The sequence below is a fragment of the Camellia sinensis genome, chromosome 6 (genome assembly GCF_055761805.1).
Source record: "Camellia sinensis isolate YWXY chromosome 6, ASM5576180v1, whole genome shotgun sequence".
NCBI classification, from domain to species: Eukaryota; Viridiplantae; Streptophyta; class Magnoliopsida; order Ericales; family Theaceae; genus Camellia; species Camellia sinensis.
This window is the reverse complement of record NC_138966.1, coordinates 14,319,607-14,341,848: the sequence shown is the minus strand read 5'-3', so window position 1 is coordinate 14,341,848 and position 22,242 is coordinate 14,319,607. Positions and strand designations below refer to the sequence as shown.

The window sequence follows — 22,242 nt, the reverse complement described above, 5'->3', positions numbered from 1 at the left end:
AAATACTTGTAATAAAATTGCAAAGTAACACTAATATGAAACAATAACTCCTATTTTCATTCAAATGAACATTTGTCAAAAGATAAGCCGATTATATGAAAAGCTGTCAATTAGCAAATATATCAGTAATTCACTTTCCCATTCAATTTAATATCCAATCACCATTAACTAAAAAATAACATATCCACAAATCATGTTTTAACATTTGCCAAAAAATAATAAGAAAAACATCAAGACAAACTCCATGAGTTATGATTTAATTTAATGTCTTGTCCTTGTTACTAAATTCACTGAACTCAACTGATATAGCATAGAATCTGTAGTCTTCACTGGTCTAGATACCTGCATCAGAACATGAAAGCCAAATCAGGTAAAGTGCATAAATCAATAACAGTAGAAGTGTTACAACTATAAAACATAAGATCTACATTACAACTCACCATCTGTTGAAAAATGTTTTGTACTTGGAAAAACAATTTAAACAAATCAGTCATTTCTAAGGCTTTGAAACAGCAAAAAAAGGCAGAAAAATAACTTATATCTAGTCATTAACTAGAAATAAGCCATCAACCAATTCATTGTATTCCTCAGCATATACTTCTGAAGCCATGAACTCTGGTGTCCCTAATTAACCTCAAAAAATAGATAAAAACTAACTCAATGATTTCCCTTAATTATGTCAATCAACCAATCATTCACACATAAAGTTACATATCATCACAAAAAGTCATGTTACAATAGATACGTACTGTTTCATGGTCCCAAAAGTGAACATTTCAGTGACAAAATTGGTATGTACTGTTTTAGAGTGCACCAATGAAACACAATAATGACTGAGAAAGAAAGTGCACATTGAAGTAACTGAAACAAGAATAAAAAAAACTGAAGAACTATTCCGAAGTTCAACCGCGTTGAAAAAACAAAACACACTATAATGAATAACAGATATATTGAATCAAATGTTAAATCAAAAAAACACAAACAAAAACAAAACAAAACTGCAAACTTGCCAAAACAAAACTGGAAAAAACAAACAAACAAACAAAAAAACACTACCTTATAACTAGTAAAAAATTGATAAAATAAAAGGGAAAATCATTGCGTATTATTCATAAATATGTCATAGTTAATGTTCTGCATTCCACTGATCAAGTGACCTCACTTCAACCGTTGTATATTAAACAGAAAAGGATAGCGAATTGAGTCGTATCTATTTCAGATATGATTTAATAGAAGCTCATTTGTACCTAGTTTTCCATAGCTCTCGATGAGATCAATTTTAGACAAAACATTGATGTGGGAAAGTTCCAGATGTAACATTGTTGATAGAGAGAGAATCAATGCACTCACATACTTTCCTGGATCACTGCACAGGTGTGCATCTACTAAATGCGCAACCGTCAGCTGCATAAAATGAAGCCCATTTGAATTCCAAAAAAAATGGGGCCAAGGTATTAGGTTAGAGTAACTGGGCATGTTAAACAAGACCATTTCGAAAGAAGCTTTTATTTGATATTGACATGTTCCTACCACTTGAATTTCATTAATTACAATGCAAGAATACTAGTAAAGGATTCATGGGATTTGTATATTGAAATTCCAGTGGTATGGGTAATCTTGTTAGTTTGAAGATACTATCTATCAGAAATTTCTGTCTCACTGGTTAGATACCATCTTCAAGCTTTAATATCTCTTCTTTGCAAGTGTTTCATGTTGGAGGAAAAAATATACTTGGTATAATGGTACTCAGCCAGTGGATATGTGCTACAATGGCTGCTAGTATCTATGTTGCTTGTCTCATTTTCTGTATGTAAAGTTTATTTTTTAAAAAAAAAAATTGATTTTTTAAAAAATAATTTGTTTAACATGTAGCTTTAAAGTCAATTTTTTCAAAAATGATTTGTGTTTTAAAACTAGTAACAGGAACGACATTCTCACAGTTCTCTTATTGCATTAACTGTCATGTCTAATGTATAGTAAGTTACTAAGATGCAAATGATAATAAAACGATTCAATATTTATTCTGGACCTGATAAATATGAAAGCATGACAAGAACCAAGAATCCAGGATGGTTGATAATCACTTCCAAAAACAAAGAGTTACAAGTCAATGCCAATGTAGGCCCTGAATACTAACCTTTGAGAAGAGGCTTTAGTTTGGACTCCAACCAGTCAACATTTTTCTCCAAGTAATCCATACAATACACAAGACCTAGTTGAACATGGTAGAAAAGAATTAGTTGTAAGGACATCTAGCTGGAAATTCTTTGTTCGAATTTAAGTCACTAGTATTTTCAAGCATCAGAGATTTCTCGGAGAATAAAAGAATTGATTTGAGACCAAGCCAGTATCCAGTGATATTCATCCTCCATCATCACCTTTTCACATGGAGACAAGTGAAAAGGTCTACAATAACATTATGTGCTCCAACAAAAAAATATTTGAAATAATAAACTAGGCAAATTTTGGAAATCATCCAATAATGGGATTAGTTATGAGGCTGCAAAATGACAAGATGACCTCAGATCTGAGCAGCTCTTAGCACAGATGTATAACATAAACTAGATGGAGAAGAAAATCTAAGCTACACTATGAGTTTGTGGTAGTGAATACGAGATTATGTCGGATTAACAATAAAGTTCGAATTAGAAGTAATGAAAGCACTTTTAAAACAAAATAACAATCAGTAGGCCAAAACAACTCTTTTCAGCATACAGCACCTAGATTATGCAGATAGTGAACTTAAAGTGCATCATTTAATGATACAACAAGAAATGAGGACAAAAGAGAATGGACAGACATGGGAATAGCCTCAAGCTGCACTGGCATGAAATAATTAAGAATCCATCAGATAATTAGTAAGTAAGAAGGGACTAATTATCTTATTAAAAAAAAAGAAAAGAAATAAAGACGTTAGGAAAAATTGCTTTACAGGGACAATGTAAAGTGAATTACCTCGGAAAGTTACTAAGATCGTTTATATATAAATTTACTAAGATTTTTTAAAATACATAAATAAAAGTTATTATACAAGGATTGCATTAGAAAGGTGTAAAAGGACAATGGTGTAAGTAATGTACTATACACAGTGAATTACCTCAAAAAGGGTTGGTACGGTTGTAGGATTGAATTCTTCACAAATGATTTGGATCAATTGGAACACATACATGACCTGGAAAATAGTTGAGGAAATTAATAACAAGAAAGAAGCATTATGCTAATACTAAGAACCCTATGGCTAAACAAGTATACCAAGTACAAGTGACACTAAAGAACAAGCATTCATGACTTTTTTTCTCACAAAATGCAATTCAAATTCTTATCTTGCAACAAACATTCAACTATTGGGGGACCAAATTATAAGGAAAAAAAGTTAATCTCAAAAAGAAAAAGAAAAAAAAATACAAAAGATTGCTATCAATTCATCACATTATGCACTATAACTTCAAATTAAAAAAAGCAATGTTAAGGGATCTTAAAAATCCAGATTAAAATTACACAAGTCAATCTATCCTTATGGGGTCATCTGTACTGTGCAAGTATTTCTAGAGAATCCTAACCTGGACAAAATAAGCTCAGGAATCCAACCCAACTGCTGGAGCTTGTGTGAAACTTCAATAAATGGACAAAAAGAATGAAATGAAAAACATTACAAATGTTAACAGTTAAGAGAATCTCCCTCATTTAGGATGGTATTTAGGTCAGCACCAGAAGCCATTGGTTAGACCATCTCTGCACTTGAAGTCTCCCAAACAAATTTGACAAATTTGAGGCAGGAGCCAATGCCCGGTCGGGCTAGTAACACCATCAATGAATCCCTTCAGCTGTTTCAACCTTCGCAATCAATTAATTTCTGAAGAATTGCCTATCAATGAGTAAAATAATACACTAATCACCAACTTTTCATAAAATAAAGATCTGAGTTGTTGCTGAAAAATGGAATATCAAGAGAATTGCTTTCCTTAAAAAGGGATATGTTGTGATGATCGTTTATTTTAACTAACTTAGAACTCTCACCTAAAATCGTCCGAACAGCTTCTAGGTAGGAGGGATTTCTCTTGGGCCCTGGACCGGGTGATCTGTAACAGTGGCACAGAGAGAAGGCAGAAACAAAGGTTACTGATGCAAAGAGCAGCATAGCCAATGGGCCTGCAATCCAAATCTCAGTTGTTAATAGGGACTTTTCAACTAATATCACAAACTACAAAAGCATTTGATCAATTGAAACTATTAGTTTCAATAGTAGCTTAAGAATAGAATATTTATCCATCATAACAACTCCATTTAGTAACAATGGTTGGATCTTAAAAGAATTATTTAGTAAGTATCTATAAAAAATAAAAATAAAAAAGGAACCATTTGGTTTAGTAGGAAATAAGAAAACATGTTTCAGACCATCCATTTGATGAGTCCATACACTCTAAGACGGTGTTTGGTTCACTGAAATGAAGGTAGAATGGAATGGAATAATCATTACTTAGCATCCATGGAGATGTTAGTTTAACTCTATCTGCCCCAATCAACAGGATCACTAATAACAAATGCTACTTTAACTCTATCTGAAAAGACATTGTATCTTGGGACCAAATCCATGGAGATGTTACAACGATATATTAAAACTTACCTCCAATGAGAAAGTTAGCGTTTCTTTTCTCACAGGAGTTGATTTTTTTTCCGTCACTGCCAATCAACGATTGGATCATTCGAGAGCCTGAAAACAAAATAATGATGATTATTCAATCAATACATAGAGATACATATATAAATTCATATATATACTTGTATAGAGAAATTTTTAGGAGAAAAAAAATTATCCAAAAAAAAGTACAACTAATGTGTAAGCAAAGAACGCGATTGTGCGAGAGACAGAGATCGAGAGAGAGATGCTAAAACTATCTGTTGCAACTTACAATTCTCGTAACGAAAAACTTTTGAACTGTCCCAAGTGGACTTCTGGATCCTCATCGGCTGATGAAAAATGTATAAATCGAACACATTCCACATCCAAATGGACAATTTAACCTATTTTTCAGTTAAGAGCACAAACCAGGTACATCAAAGAAATGTTCATGTGGTTTCCTTCGGCGCCACCATGCAAACCCAAATGCTGGTGTAGCAAAAAGTAAGGTAGCACCAGCAGCTACACTTTCCGCAATTGCTCCAGTAGCACTATTTCCACCTGAAATGGCAATGATTAAGCAAAAATTATAGCTCAACCATCTTTTGCAGATCAAGAAACACCAAAACTTGCACATTAAAGTTCCAATAAGAAACTATGCAATACTGGTTTGAGAACAATCTGATAACATGTTTTTTCTTTTCCCTCTTGATAAGCACAACGCAAAATATAACTCAATTTATAGCTCTTCCTAGACCAAACATTGGACCTCATACTTTAAATCCTATTAACTATTAGGTAGTTCAAATAAAGCTAGTAGGCATTAACTCACACAACTTTTGGGGTAACATTGGCAAACTAAATTCTTAATTATGAATTTGTGCAGTTAATAGACTACTTCCAGAAAATAATAGTAGCATAGAAAAGTTTTATTTGTCCATGACGACCAAATGGGAAGAAAAACCAAAGTAAAATTCATCGAGCCAAACAATAAATAGCAGTATCAACCACAATAACAGCCATGAATTGAACAACACTGTGACAAAGGAGTATATATATCTATGTATGCATTATGCATTTGAACAAACAATATATGTTATGTATTATGTATGTATTATGCATTTGAACAAAGGAGTTGTCACAATAAGAGCAGAACAAATCCAAATGCCTGAAGTATACTTCATATCACCAGAAAAGTATCACCTCACCATGGCTAGATGAAAGCCACAGAGTTACAAAAATTCTAATAGGGAGGACCATATATCACGCGACTTACAAAAACTGTCATATCAGCAGTGCTTTGCTTTGGATCTTTAGAATCTTGTCCATCCTGTAAGAAAAATCAGTGAGATTACTGATTGATATCTGATATTGTAATAATATATTATATAAAAAGGATAAATAGAAAATTTCTTAAGGTAGTACATGGTATAATATTAATATAGATCTTAAAAACCCTTATTTTCATATTACTCTCTGATTGGATAGAACTCAGATATCTGAGATGCCCTGCTCTTTCCTCCTAGGACAGCAGCAGTGGTGCAAAATGCTTGTCCTCTGTTAACGGAAAAACATAATCAGTCCAACATAATAAAAATTAAATGTCGTTTTATTACCTTAACTGTATTTTCAATGAACAAAACATGGCATTCAAACTACAAATGCTAAAAAATTGATATCAATTCCCAAACAATGAACAAAAAGCTAACACAGAGTTGTTCAATTCAAATCACAAGATCAAAACCAGAACAAACATGTAAACAAATATATTAGAACTTACCTCCAATGAGAAAGGGTTTCTTTTCTCACAGGAGTTGATTTTTTCCATCACTACCGATCAACGATTGGATCATTCGAGAGCTTGAAAATAAAATAAGGATGATTATTCAATCAATACATATATAAATTCATATATATACTTGTATAAAGAGATTTTTAGGAGAAAAAAAAATTATCTGAAAAAAAGTACAGATAATGTGTACGCAGATAACGAGATTGTGCGAGAGAGATAGAGATCGAGAGAGAGGGAGACAGAGAGAGAGAGAGGGAGAGAGAAGAATCGATGAAACTAAGATTGGAAGACCAACCCTCAGACGGCGCTGATCTTGCACAACCTGTTTAGCACGGGCCCTAACCTCATATGGATCAATCTTGGATTGGGGGCGAACTAGAGCATATATAACTCATCAATCACTGAAACAGAGAGAGTGATGGGAAGGAAGGGCTTCAGAGAGAGAGAGAGAGAGAAAGAGACGGTGGAGCTGACCTTAGGAGACGATGGTGTAGATGATGATGGAGACGACGGTGCAGATGGTGGAGACCGATCTGAATCTCTGCGATGAAATCACTGAGATGAAATCGCTCTGAATCTTTGTGATGAAATCACTGAGATGAAATCGCTCTGAATCTTTGTGATGAAATCACTGAGATGAATCTCTGAATTGCTCTGATAAGGGTTTAGAGAGGGTTGAGAGAGAGATTTAGAGAAAGAAAGAGAGACAGTGGTGGAGCTTCGAAATCGCTCTGAGATTTAGAGAGAGAGAGAGATCGAAAATTTGGATCTTAGGTGAGTCTGTCTGAGATTCAAAATTAGGCTTTGAAAAGAGGAGACCAAGTGCGTGAGGCACAACACATTTGGAGGCGTTTTAAACGCCTCCTATTATTAAACGGTGTCGTTTTGTTAAATAAATATGCGACGTTTTATAAAACGTCGTTAAATGTTACAAAAAAGTGACGTTTAAAAATGCGTCGTTAAAAAAACGCCGCCTAAACCTCTTTTTCCTGTAGTGGTTACACTTGATTTGTGGGGATGCCATACCAGAGAATCATTTCTTTCTACCATTGCAATGGGGATGGCTTGGATAGCTTCCACCTCATCCACCGAAATGTTGTCCACTAATGAGCCTAACTTCCAAGACTTGAGAGAATGATCAATAGCATCTGCCACATATTCGACAAAGCAATCAACTGGTCTAGGAGAGGTGATCTTGAATCCATGGATTGAAGGGATCCAACGGTCCTCCCAAAACTTAACATTTTGACCTGATTGGATTTGCCAACGCAATCCTTGTTGAAAACGATCTCTGTCTTTGAGAAGACTAGTCAATGCCCACAAGGCATTTGGATCTTTTACAGCTTGCGTGGAAGATGAGTGAGAGTAGTAGAGACCCTTGATCATTTTTGCCTAGAAAGAAAGTGGATTGGAAATGAGTTACCATCCTTGCTTTTCCTAGCAGAGCTTGATTAAAATCTTTGAAATCTTTGAAACCCATCCCTTCTTGGAACTTAGGATTAGTCATAGTTGACCATTTAGCCCAGAGTCCGGATCGTCGGCCGCACTACCCTGCGGCCCTCCCTGCTGCTCTTTAAAAACGACGTTGTTTTCACACACACACACACACACACATATATATATATATATATATTTTTTCTTCCAGCCCCTTTTCGTTTACCTATACCCACCCACTACCCCTCAGCTCCACCATCCCCTTCCCTCAACTTTCTCTCTCTCACTCTCAACAAACACCAAATCAAAATCCAAACTTCAAAGGGAGGGACTCTAACTCTCCATACCCACATCATCTGCCTACATTCCACCATCAATCCTCTCTCTCTCTGTCTATGTTGGTAATAGCAGAGGCGAGAGACGAAGCTCAAGACAAATGTCACAAAGTCTTCTTAGATCAACTCTTAGCTCCAATTTCTAGAATTTCAAGCATTGAGGACGAACCCAAAAGAGGAGGAAAAAGCTTTTCAATAGAAAATCCTTGTAAGTAGGAAGGAACCAGAAGAGGAGGAAAAAGCTTTTCAATAGAAAATCCTTGTAAGTAGGAAGGAAATGAATCTTTCATATTTTTCATATCATTCACATGTAAGACAATTTGTAAATATAAAATATCGTATTACAAATAAAAATTAAAAGACACTGGGTAAAAAAAAATTAAAAATACAGAACGACTTTTATGAAATTCTAAGTATAACTCTGTAACTCCATAGATCACTAACAGTGGGTAGTCAATGGTGGGTACTTATTAGTCTCATTTAAAGAATCACTAAATTCAATCACTAACTCTGTACTACAAACAAATCTTGGGTACTTATTAGACTCATTTAAAGAATCAGCGCCTTCACAGAAAACCCTTTTCTCCGTTCCCTCACCTCACCTTGCCTTGCCTCTGTTGCTGTCTACTCGCCTCTCCTTGCCTTGCCTTGCCTCCGTCGCCGTCCACTCATCTCTCTGTCTTCACCGATCGTCTCTCCGCCTCTCTTTCTCTCTGTCCAGCTACGGCTCTCGTCTCTGTTAGGGCTAAACAGCGACGAAGATGAATGCAAAAAAAAAAAAAAAAACACTAAACAAAACGATGCCGTTTCGGCGAGGGCGGCAAGAAGGGCTGTAGGAAAATGCGGCCGACGATCCGGACTCATTTAGCCCAAGGGATTCCTTTATTCTCTGGGTCAACCTTCCACCAAAGAAATAAAAATAATTTGAAATTTTTTTAAAAAGTTCATTGGTTAGGTACACAATCACGTGTTGTTCCGGACTCTTGCATTAAATCCGATATATAATTCATTCATTGGTTAGCTATAATTAGGACTCCCAAACGAACGGAGCTGTTCATGAACAACTCGAACTCGACTCGTTTATTAAATAAATGAGCTTCAACTTGATTTTTAAACTCGTTTATTAATTGAGCTGAGCGCGAGTAGTTTCAAGCTGGGCTCGATAAGATTAATGAACATAAAGAAAATAAATTAATATTTACTTTTAATAATATATCAAATAATTTTTTAGTAATTTATTTAATTTTCTATGTATTTAGTGTTTGTGTAAATTTGTATATTTGATTGATGAAATTTATTATTAATTTAAGTATTTTTGTATATTTTGCTTATATTTTCTATTTTTTAAAATCTTAATAAGTAAATTAATTTAAGTTTATTTTTTTTCAAGCTTGAGCCGAACTCGAGTTTATCAAATATTTGACAAGTTGAACTCGAACTTGATTATTTATGCTCGATTTGAACTTGGCTCGAGCTCGAGCTTAGGCTCAATTAATTCTTAATAAACAAGCTTGAACACTCAAAAGCTCAACTCAGCTCATTTACAGCCCATAGAATATATAATTTATTTCATATCATAAGTTAAATATGTCTCATCCTATATCATTTAAGTATTATATACGCTCTTCAATCCCTTATATTCAATAAGAACAATCAAATAGAACTATAGTTTATTAAGAGTATGAGAAAATTAACATTACATAAACAACAATTCGAGCTGAAACCCAACTTCTCAATAAGTAACTTTTCTTTTAGAGTCAAACAACATGACATGCACCACACTGGCAAAGAAACTCTTATGTAGAATGGGATCTTTCTTCCCTATTTTCTCTGCACAATATATTAAAATAATTAGTTTTTTAAGTGAAAATCAACAAATATTGGGTTGGAGAGAGTGTTTGGAACTACGACAAAGAGAATACGAGCAGCGTATACGGTGCCTGGTATTTTGTGTATACCACGGATGCCCTAATCAAGCTGTAGCTGACAAGCTGTAGGTGTAGGTATAGGTGCAGGTGCAGGTGCGGAGCCTTTTTGACAACAAAAGTTTTATGGGCCTATGAAAAATACATGGAAAAATATATTTTGAAGAACACAAAACTCTTTTTATTTGTTTTAAAATACTTAACTCTTTTACATTTTTGTTTGGGGGTTCCTATGGAAGTGTAGAGCCCATAAGAAACAATAATTGCAATTCACATACAACACTAATACGATCACCTAAAATCTCTTTTACAAAAATCACCAGTGATTTTTGATGCACATCTTTTTCCATTCACATATTTGTCCATAAAATTGGTCATGTAAATAATCAAAAGCGAGGTCTAGACAAGGGTGAGCGAGCTCCACCTCGACCTCCACCATTTCCACCGTATCTTTGGTGGTGAAGCAGAGATTGATCATGACCATAACGATGAGAATTCATTGGAGGATGACGATCTTGTTGGTGGCGCTGGATGGTTGTGGCGGCATGTTTTGCACCTGCTTTGGAGCCCTTAGGCTTGATCTTGATGGCATTTACTTGTTGGAGAGTCTCCAAAACTTCTTCCATTGAGGGCCGATTTTTTGGATCGGATTCAAGACATTGAAGTATAAGTTCAGCTGCATGGAATGCAGCTATTGAAGGGTAGTGATTTTCAAGCCTTGGGTCCATGATTTTGTTCAATTTCCTCTTGTCAGGTAGGAAGGGTCTAGCCCACTTTATCAAATTGTGCTCACCGTTGGGTCGATTCATGTCGAGCACCCTTAAACTTGTCAATAATTCAAGCAACACCACTCCAAAATCGTACACATCGCTCTTCATGTACAAATGACTTAAAAATTCATTATCGATCATTGTTGTCGAATTCATATTGCACCACTATACAAACAAATAACATTTATAATTGTCATATGCTCATGATGAGTCTTTGAGTGTTAAAAGCTAGTAAGATGAAAATGGCTTAGGATCATCCATCCCTAAATTAAATTGTGATATTGCTTCGAAATACTTGCAGTTATTGAATTATGAGACTCCAAACTCCAAACCAATATGAAGGAAGGGGTTGAAAATTGAGTATTTGTTAATGACCTAAAAAAAAATGTCAAAAATTGTTGCATAGAATGATATGTGGTTTTTAGTGATTCTTTCATTTCAAACCAAAATACCAACATTATAGCTTCCATTCAAGAAATATTAATGCAACATCTTTTGGATGAGCTCTACAAATGTTATGTGTAAATCATTTTTCCAAACCACTTAGGTGAGGTTTGACAAATGCTAAAATCAACAATTTCTTTTTTAAAAAAAAAAAAATTGTCAATTACTTTTTAAGTTTTTCTAGATAAAAAAAATTAATTAAAAAAATAGACCAAGTAAAACAAAAATGACAATTTTTTTTTTTAAAAACTTTTTTAAAGTAAACTTTTTATATGTAGACACGCCCGAGGGCTCTCGAGCTCTGCGTGCTTGCGAGGGCGCGAAATCTCGTTTGCTCTCTAGCTACTACAAGTTCGAACTCATGTCACGGTTCTGAATCTAATCTCACAATGTGCGATGTAAGATCGATAAATCACCAAAGAGTCCAAATTCGGCAAATCGTTTTGGAAAACTGATTTTTAATAAAGAAGTGCCAAACATGGACTGTTTTTCCAGATACAGAGTCGCCACCTAAATATTTTATTTTGGGAGAATTTAGGAAACCCTGACTCGTTCCTAAGGCCACGTGTTCGTCATCACCAAAGTTGCCTCAGCTCGGGAACTTGGGTATAAGAGGGGAAGGTCATGCAATGAGCACCCCCGCTCGCCCGATCAAAGATCGCCCTGTACTAAGCATGATATTTTGTTTTTGAAAACACATGTGCTCTTATTCTGGTTAATTAGCTAATCTTACTACATTATGCGCACAACATACAAGTATAGACTAGATCGCCTAATTTGGAACAGAACATCGCATGTTCGTTTTGTGAAAATGATTTGAAGCTTGCTACTCACAAGTAGGCTAAAAAAATACAGATTTCAATGAATTATTCCAATTCAAGCAATCTAACCTTCGCCCACAGGCATTCAGGCAGTTAATCAAATGAGCAGTTAGCCTCATGGCAAACATGCTTTCATGGCAATATTAACACACATGTAGTATGCTAAAGCGTAAACACTCACAGTGTACTCCGAGCCAAAATAGAGAACTAGTTAGAAATCATGCATGATCCTAGTTTATGTTAAGATGGCTAATACAACACATGCAAAAATGCAGCTAAGATAGGGTTGGCTATCTAGAATGGCATATGAATGCAACTTGGTACACGTATTCAACTTGGAATTGAAATACAATGCAGTTAGTATGATGCGCCGAGCCTGGTGCATGCAATACAGATGAATGGATGCACGCATGCAAGCATAAGGTATGCTAGATGAAATATGCCCTAAAACTAACCATCGTAAGCGGTTAAATAAAAGAGAGAAAGAAATGGGGGTTGGAAGACATACGTCACACACACGCACACTTATTACAACAGTTGGCCCTCTTGACGGAGGGACCGAATAAGAAGCTAACTAGCCAATCTAAGCTAATTAAACTAATTATTACAAAACAAACTAATTAACTAATCCTAGTTAACTAATTATTACAAAACAAATTGAAATAGCTAAACGCATTAACTATTACAGTATAAAACGAGTGCCTAATCTAGCTAAGTAAAGAAGCTAAATAAAGCAGTAAAACAGGAGGTTCTCAGAGGAAGAAGACTAGATGCATGCTCGGTCGCCTCGTTTGAAAATCCGTCGCAATGCCCTAATTTGCCTCTGTTTGCAGTTGTCCTCAAAACCTTGCACCAAGCTCCAGAAGGCTTCCAACTCACCTTGGAGGCCTGTGGGAGGTTGGCCGACCAGTTGTTGGTATTTGCAACCACCTGTCGACCACTTTTTGTGCTGAAAACCAGAAAAAGTGGTCGGCTAGCTAGTTTTTCTGGCTGGCCGACCAGTTGTTGCTGCCAGATTGTAATTTGCTGTAATAGAGAGCAAGAAAGGGCATGGCAATGTATTTGCAAGATATGTGTGCACAACCACCCTCCCTATCATTTCATGAGCTCAAGGGAGTGCAGTTCTCGACCCTCGGGCCACCAATCACGCATTTCAATGCATGATGGCCTAGAGTCGAAGTTGCACAATTCAATATGAAATGAATGCACAAGTAAACACATAAAACCTAAAACTCTATCATGCTTGATCAAGAGCGTCGACGACCTAGAATAAACGTCCCTCGTTTCTCGTGCTCAGATTAACACTTAATCCAAACAACAATGCAACGTGGCATACACAACGCAAATAACATCATGGCATACTCAATGCAATGTGACATGATCAACTTAACAAAACTAATGACATGCGAACAATGCTAATACATGCATGCACAATGCAATGCTACAAGGGCAACTTAGCAATGTTAGGAACATACATACTCAATGCAAAGAAACAACTTGGCATATACAATGCAAATAACCATATGGCATATTCAATGCAATGTGAGATGGCATACTTAATGCAATGAACAATAAGCATGCGAACAACATGTAAATAAACATGCTAAATGGACTTAAACCAAAAAGGGGTAGACCTCAGTCATGCCCAAATCAGTGGCCATAACACCAAAATAAAAGGCACAAAATACAAAGCATGCATGCACAATGCATTGGCCATATCAACTAGGCCTAAGAGCACAACCCTCAAGAAGGCTCAAGGAGTGATAAATGCGGAAGTGTAACAACACTAAATGCACTGAAATTAAGTAAGAAATGATGCCAAATCATTCAAACAAAGAAAACATGGCATTCAAAGGTCCTAAAGCATGAGAGCTAATAAAGAGGACTACAAAGGAAGCATGCAATACATGGTACAAATGCATGAACCAAACATGGACAGAGTTGAAATAGGTTAAAACAAAGACCTAAACATGCTGAGGTAGGGGCTCAAAGACCAAGGCATGCAAGCATACAAGCTAAGCCATAAGCAAGGCAACAATGCACAACCCTTAAGAAACACTTAAAGAGTGAACGAAGTGGGAACATGACAATGTGATAAGCTCTGAAATGTCATGTTAAGTGATGCCAAATCACGTACACAACACAAATGAAGCATGCTATGGTGCCCGAAGCTTGAAGCTAGCATAGGCACTTGTACTACAACTATGCAAAACATGAAACATGTGATCAAGGCAACCCAAAACAGTCCTAGAACATGTTAAAATGAGTCTAAAACATGCATGGAAGGAAGCCAAAACAAGCTAGCATGAAGGGCATAAGGCATGGTGAATGCAAGGGAAACAAGGTGGTTTACACTACACCTATTAAGACCAAGCATGGAATGACTTAAGCAACAAAAATCAGAGTTATATCATGGCATAATAACCCCCAAAACACATTGAAATGATAGCTCGCAAGCTTAGGCATGAAGGCATACGCAATGACCTATTCTTAAGGCATAAAGGACCAACCCTCCAACGCATTGAATGAGTGATAAATGCAAGTGCATGAGCATGAAACATGGACTAAAATCACATAATAAATGATACCAAATCATTCAAATAGTCCAAGTAAAGCATGCTAGTGGACTTGGTGCACAAAGCTAACAAGCTAGATTGAACTATGACTATACAAAGCAAGTCATGTATGGCCAAAACAACCAAAATTAGAGCTAAAGCATGTTAAAACATGGACAAAGTCTTTTTGAAATTAAGCCAAAAGCATGCTAGAATGACATGTTAAAGCATGATGCATGTTAGGCTAATTCATTGAAATACACTACAAGTGCATGGGGCATGCAAAGGCCAACCAAACCAAACCCTAATAGAGGTATGACATGGTGAATAAGCCCAAGAACATGCTGAAATGGATACAAAACAAGTTAGAATGACATGCTACTTCATGAAGCATACAAGACTAGTGTGTGTGATTTACACTACAAGTGTATAAACCATGCATGGAGTGACCGAACCAAGCAAAATAAGTGGTATGCCTAAGCAAAATAAGCCCAAATACAAGCTAAGATATGGCCAACATAAACTTAACAAACATGCTCAAACATGAGGCATATGAAGCAAGTATACAAAACACAAGGAGAGGGGATGACCCTCTTCTATTAGGGACCTCAAAACCACCTTTCCACCACTGAAAATCCTCTGGATTTCGGTGGTAGAAAGGTCATGCAAAGGCTACAACAAGAGCCTAGAGGGATGGCTCAAAACAAGGCCTAACAAGGCCTAAGAGGGGGTAGATCACCCCTAACGAAAAAGTGACTTTAAACAAACTTTTTAAGCATGCAAAAACAAAACTTTTTCTAGTTAAGAGTTAAGCTTAAAACAACATTCAAGTTGGGCTAAAAGCTTAAGCAAAAATGGGGGTTTTAAGGGTTAGAAACTCACCCTTGATGACCCTCTTCAAGGCTGCAACTCCAGTAGGTTTTTCAAGCTCAAACCAACCCAAGAACACCAAAACCAACTCCTAAGCACCTCAGCAACCAAAAGATGGTGTTTGAGTGTGTGTTTGTGTGTTAAAGTAAGACAAAATGACACTTTAAGGCACCAAAATGAAGAAGAAGAGCAATATAAAGACAAAGCTATATGTATAACTCTCAAGCCAATTTTCTGAACTGAAGGAGGGAGGATGAGCCTCCCTCTTATAGAGAACAAAAGCTAAAGCTTCTCAAGGAAGCTAAGCTTCAAGGCCATCTCTCCATACACGTGTATGGAGGATGGTTCAAATGCCCTCCAACTGTGCCAGCTGGCCAGAAATATCTCCAAAAAGGTGACAAAAAGCAGTCGACCACTTGAAGTGGTCGGCTAGCTATTTAAAGTGGTCGGCCGACCACTTTAAGTGGTCTCCCACAACAAAAACTGGTCGGCCAGGGGTAGGAGGAGTCTACACACTAAAAACAAGCAAGTGGTGTGGTGGCCGACCAGAAAAGGTGGTCCAAAGACCAAGAAAGCCATCCGACCAGAAAACTGGCTGACAAGAGGAAAAGTGGTCTCCAAGGAAAAAAACTGGTCTCCCATCCTTGTACCACATTTCAAACACGGAAAAATAAGGTTTGTACCAAAAACAAACCAAAGCGGATGAAAGACGAGAGATCAGGAGGTAAAACACACGATCGAAAGCCTCGAAAACTAGTCTACGGGCATCAAAAGTGGTACGCGACCCTAAAAGTGGTCTCCCAGACCACAGTGTTCCTCTAGGCAGAGGCAACAAGGCATGGTTCAAAAACCACGCCAAACGGAAAACGTTAAGCTGTCCCGTGACAAGGCGCGTGGCCGAAGGCTCCAAAAACCGGAAACTAGTCTCCAAACGGGAAAAGTGGTCTACGACCACAAAGAGATGGTCTACAAGGCCTCTCCCTCCCTCTGGGAAGAGAAAACAAGATTCGATCCACAAACCGAGCCAAAGCACAAAGAGTTTAGAGGCTCGGAGGCAAGGCTCTCAGCCAAAACTTCGAAACCTCGAAACGAGCGCAACATGCACTATCACCGAGCGCTCAAACGATGACGTCTGAGTCTTAAGGTCGGTCAAAAATGGGGTGTCTACATTATATCATTTAAACAAGACATGATCAAAGCTCTGTTTCTTTCAACCTAAAATATTTTCGTATAAATTGATTTTGCACAAAAAAATGTATATTCATTCTTGGACTTTGGCTACGACTCGTATAAGAGAAAGATTGGGGGTAGTCGTACCAGTTGCGGCGTACTCAGGAGCGACATAGCCATACGCGCCAATGATGCGCATTGCCACATGTGAATTGCCATTTATGGGACCTAACTTTGCCAACCCAAAATCTGAAAGCTTTGCATTGAAGTCCTACAAAAATCAATGAGATTGATGGAAATTAGCACTGGAGTTATAAAAAGGGTTGGGCTTAACTTTTCTCAAGTTTAAATATTAAGTTGAGACAACTTGTGCCTCTTAAACAAATTAATGGCAAATTAATCTATATATATAGTAATGCACAAAGAGGTCAATTAACAAATTTAATTTAACTTAAATTACCCCATCAAGCAATATATTAGAAGCCTTAAAATTGCGGTAGATGACTTGCTTCTCTGTCGTGTGCAAGAACGCGAGGCCTTGAGTTGCTCCTATAGCTATATTAAGTGTCCCATGGAAGTGGTTCTAAATGTTGGAAATGGGTTTTGGAAGTTTTGGAAAAACAGAATTTTTCCTCAACTTTGGTCTAATTTTTAGGTGGGACCCATGTGCCAAAGTTGGCGGGTTTAAGTGGTAACGCGTTCTATGCCGTTTTGGGATTCACGTAGTATATTTGGTTGCTCAAAACCATTATCGGGTGAATGGAAAATTGAAGCCCAATAGAGCTCAATGGAAATGGTGTTTTTGGTGAAATTTCCTAAAGGTTTGGTTTAAGGCTTGTCCTACATTGATTTGGTGGATATACTGGTGCGTTTGTTTGGACGGACTGAATAAGGGGGAATTGTAATCCGTCGGACTATTAGTCCTGGGATACATTGTCCCCGGACTATTTGGTTGGACTGGATTTGTATCCTATGTTTGTTTAGTCATGGGATTAGATGTCTGGATTGGACTATTTTTTAGTGAATCCAATGTTTGTTTGTGATATTATGGAAAATGATAAATGCTCAAATGACTATTTTATCATTTTCAATTATTTACTAAGTAATAGCAATATTAAACATAGCTTTAATATTTTAATTATTTTTAGCTAGATTAAATAAAAATTTATTTTATTATATTTTTTGCACAATTAAATAAATTAAATATAAATAAAAATATATTTTATTTTTTAATTAAAATTTTAAATAAATTTATTTTAAATAATAATAATAAAAAATAATGAAATAAAATAAAACATCTATTAAAATTTAAATAATGAAATTAAATAAAATATAAACAAAATTTTAAAATAAAACATTAATAAAATATCTATAAAAATTATTTTAAAAAATTAAATAAATAAAACAAAAATAAAAATTAAATAAAATTATTTTATTTTTAAATTGAGACATTTAAATTTTATTGAATTGTACTAAATATAATACATAATTAAATGTCAGAGGGCAAAAATGTAATTTTAGTAGCTAATCTCATGGGATGAGTTATTCTATGGTTTCTATCCCCCCTATGGGATCGCATAGTCCCACAAATATGAGATTAATAGTCCGGGGGGATTATTAGTCCGGACTAAAAGATTCATACCAAACAACGGACTATTAGTCCATCCGAACTAATAGTCCAATCAAATGGTGTTATCCTTCAAAACAAACATGCTCTTTGAGTGGGTTTATAAGGCTTGAGTTTGGAACTTGGGGTAGGCTCTAAGGGGCACACAAGTTTTGTAGAGGGGTGGTTATGGGCAAAGTGGGCTAGACCTATTGGACTCAAAATAAACACACACGCGTGCGTCGCCGTCCGGTCGGTCGGGCGGGTTGGGCTTGTCCGGTCCAATACCTATCTTTTTGGGCAAAAAACATTTGAATTTTATTTTTCTAAAACTAAATTCTAATTTTTTGGAATTTGAATTTTGAAAATTAATTTCAAAATTAGCTCCGATTTTTTTCCCACCCGAACAGATTGAATTTAAACCAAACATATTCATATATGTTTGAATTTAAACCCAACAACCACAATACCTGTTCATTCAAACCGAACATATATAATACTTGTTCAAACAGGTTTTGCACCTGTTTAATTCAAGCTGTACAGCCATTTCTACATCTATAAATAGCCAGTCTCTCACTTGATTTTTTCACTTCAATTTTCGTCCCAAATTTTGCCTTCTCTCTCTGCATTTTGCTGTATTATTTTCCTTGTGAGAAAGAGTGTAAAAACTTAGTGTGTTCATTGTGTGAATATTGTGTAGTGCTGCTACTATTCACTATTAATCATTTTATCTTGGGAGATAAACGTCCACAATCTGAAAGTACCGTGGAGATGACGAATCTATCTTAAGGACATAGTGTTAAATACTGGACTTGATCAAAACTTTGTTCGAGAAATTAATAAAGTAAGTTGTTAATTTATTTTCTATTTTATTATTTATGTATATCAGATTTTGATTTTGTTTTTATAACAAAATAAAAATCTGTTTTATTTATTTTTACTGGTTTGATTTTTGTAATCAAACAATCTCTTTCATTTCCTTTATTTCTTCTGTATTCCGTTTGTTGTTAAGTACATAAATAGAATTTATTTTTTTAATACAGTGAAGATTGTTCAATACTGAATCCTCTACACCATTCACAACATTGGAACATATATACACAACACTTTGTTATTTTTTGAAAACAATTTTGTTGCTTTTTTAGATCAACACATTTCAATGAATTAATGCATGTGAAATGAAGGGTTTTGGTTTGGGTTGAAGTAAAAGTGTTGCTTACTCTTGAAAAGATGGCTTTCTAAGCTTTCTTTTGTTGTTCAAAATTGTGAAATTAAATAAATAGATTTATGAAGAAATCAAATTATATACCAAGAACATATGCTGATAATTACAATTAAATTTCAACAGAAATACACAAAACAATAAAAGGGTAAAGAGACGAAACCGAAGTCTACACGGAAGCAGTTTCCTTAAAACAGATTTCGCCGCCTCACGGGTCGAGTGCTTGAGGAAACCCGGCATTTGTCTCCCAGGATACGACGGTCAAAACCAACTACGGCAGAAGCACTATCTGTCTAGCTTAGCGAACAAAACAATGGCAGCACTCTCTCCTAATAGGAACTATCTGGCAAACTGACTTGTAAAATGGAAGCAAAAATTTCTATATTGAAACTTGACAGGAGGGTCTCAATTTATACATGTATAGGGGAGAGAGGAAAAGCCTCCAGCCTTTAAGGCTAGTCATTATAACACCAAGCATCCATAGCCCCTTTCCACAAAAAGAAAAGTATGGATGCCCAAAGGATTCACACCCTTTAGCCAAGAAAAAAGATTTAAATACTCTTTAAAATCCTATTCATGAATCTAACATCATGAAGCAATTTCTTGGCAATTTTTTATTCAAAACCCAATGGTTTTTGGCTCACTTGGACCCAACACAATAAATGGTTAGGACCCACTTTAATATTTAGTTAAAGTCACCACACTTTAATATTAAATTAAAGTCCCCAAAAATTATTTTTTCCAACAATCCCCCACATGAATAAAAATTGACCGAAAGACTCAACAAACGGACATCGTTTAACAATAAAGACTCTGAGAGAGAGTACAACGGACTAACCCCGACATCAGAGAAGGTAGCTTTTGGCTTTGAACCTCTCCCAGTGAAAACCTATCGAGTTTACTGGCAGATCAGTGAATAAGACATCTTGAACTGCTCTACCGTTTATGTAAACTGAGACAATAGATCTCACACGGGAATTACTCCTACCACCATTATGTTCTCACTGGTGTGCCCTGTGTGGCCCTGGACACTAGTCTGGTTCAGCGAGTGGTTTCAAAGAATCTTGGCCTGCCAATTCTTCTAGAAGCGGCCCCACTTCACACTCACATAGGTGACTCTACTAAAGTATCCTGCAACACTTAGCTCAACAGCTTAACACATAAGAGTCATTAAAAGCTCAGCTTATCCTCTACACTTGCAGGTATCACTAATAGAAGGAATGGCTGGAGGTTTAACCTCCTCAGTGACATACCACTGTTACACGCAATTAGGTTTTCCCATTGAACCTAGATCTTGGGATCTCCAGTCAACTAGGTTGGGTTTCCATTCCGGTAACTTCCAAAGGCCTCAACCCCATTCCTTTTGACGACATTTTGACTAACACTCGACTTAACCCTTTGGTTAGCGGATCCGCAAAGTTGTCCTTAGACTTTACATAGTCTAAAGAGAAAACTCCATTCGAGAGTAGTTGTCGTATGGAATTATGTCTACGACGGATATGTCTAGACTTTCCATTATACATATTACTCTGTGCCCTACCAATTGCAGATGGACAATCACAATGAATACAAATAACTGGCACAAGTTTAGACCAATGTGGAATATTTTCAATGAAATGGCGAAGCCATTCTACTTCTTCCGTTGCTTTATCCAAAGCAATAAACTCTGATTCCATCGTTGATCTAGATATACACGTTTGCTTGAAAGATTTCCAAGACACGGCTGCCCCTACCAAGAGTGAACACATATCCACTAGTGGACTTTGAGTCCTTTATATTTGATATCCAATTCGCGTCACTATATCCTTCAAGCACCGTTGGATATCGAGTATAATGCAGCCCATAATCCCGAGTGTAGCGTAAATACCTTAACACCCGCACAATGCCCTTCCAATGAGAAGCATCGGGATTACTTGTGTATCTACTAAGCCTGCTAACCGAGTAAGCTATATCTAGCCTAGTACAACTCATCAGATACATTAAACTTCCAATTACCCGAGAATATTCTAACTGAGAGACACTCTCTTAATAATTCTTGGTAAAGTGTAGACTTAAGTCTACAGGTGTCGATGACACACTCGTATCTGATCCACTAAACTTCTCAAGTATCTTATCAACATAATGAGACTGAGAAAGTACAATTCCGCCAGAGATTCTGGTAATCTTAATTCCCAGAATAACATCTGCAATGCCCATATCCTTCATGTCAAATTTAGAGTTTAACAACTTCTTGGTAGTTTTGATCATTTCATCGTTACTACCTATAATGAGCATATCATCAACATATAGACACAAAATGACATAACCTCTGTCAGTGTCATTGACATAAATACACTTGTCACATTCGTTGATTCGAAACCCATTTGACAACATTACATTGTCAAACTTCTCATGCAATTGTTTAGGCGCTTGCTTCAAACCATACAAAGATTTGATAAGTTTACAGACTTTCTTGCTTTGTCCTGGAGCTGAAAACCCTTCAGGTTGCTCCATGTAGATTTCTTCATTCAAATCCCCATTTAAGAAAGCTGTCTTTACATCCATCTGGTGTATTTCTAGATTGCGCAAAGCTGCTATCACAATCACTATGCGAATGGATGTTATCCTAGTTACAGGTGAGTACGTATCAAAGTAATCCAGGTCTTCTCGTTGCCTGTACCCTTTGATAATGAGCCTCGCC

General features: G+C 36.3%; 2 long non-coding RNA genes and 1 pseudogene across 2 annotated transcripts; all 3 read right to left on the bottom strand.

Annotated features, from left to right (window-relative positions):
- Positions 1-141: 141 nt before the first annotated feature.
- On the bottom strand, positions 142-2,236 carry LOC114321260 (uncharacterized). Its single transcript, XR_014331985.1, has 3 exons — positions 2,138-2,236; positions 1,248-1,404; positions 142-342 (listed from the first exon to the last, which is right to left on the bottom strand). It is a non-coding gene; the product is annotated as an uncharacterized LOC114321260 (long non-coding RNA).
- Positions 2,237-3,522: 1,286 nt separating this feature from the next.
- On the bottom strand, positions 3,523-6,182 carry LOC145792577 (uncharacterized). The gene is made up of 4 exons (XR_014331986.1): positions 6,092-6,182; positions 5,895-5,948; positions 4,018-4,149; positions 3,523-3,865 (listed from the first exon to the last, which is right to left on the bottom strand). It is a non-coding gene; the product is annotated as an uncharacterized LOC145792577 (long non-coding RNA).
- A 4,308-nt stretch (positions 6,183-10,490) lies between these two features.
- LOC145789137 (putative serine/threonine-protein kinase PIX13) overlaps positions 10,491-22,242 on the bottom strand; it is an 81,148-nt pseudogene continuing 69,396 nt past the window's right edge.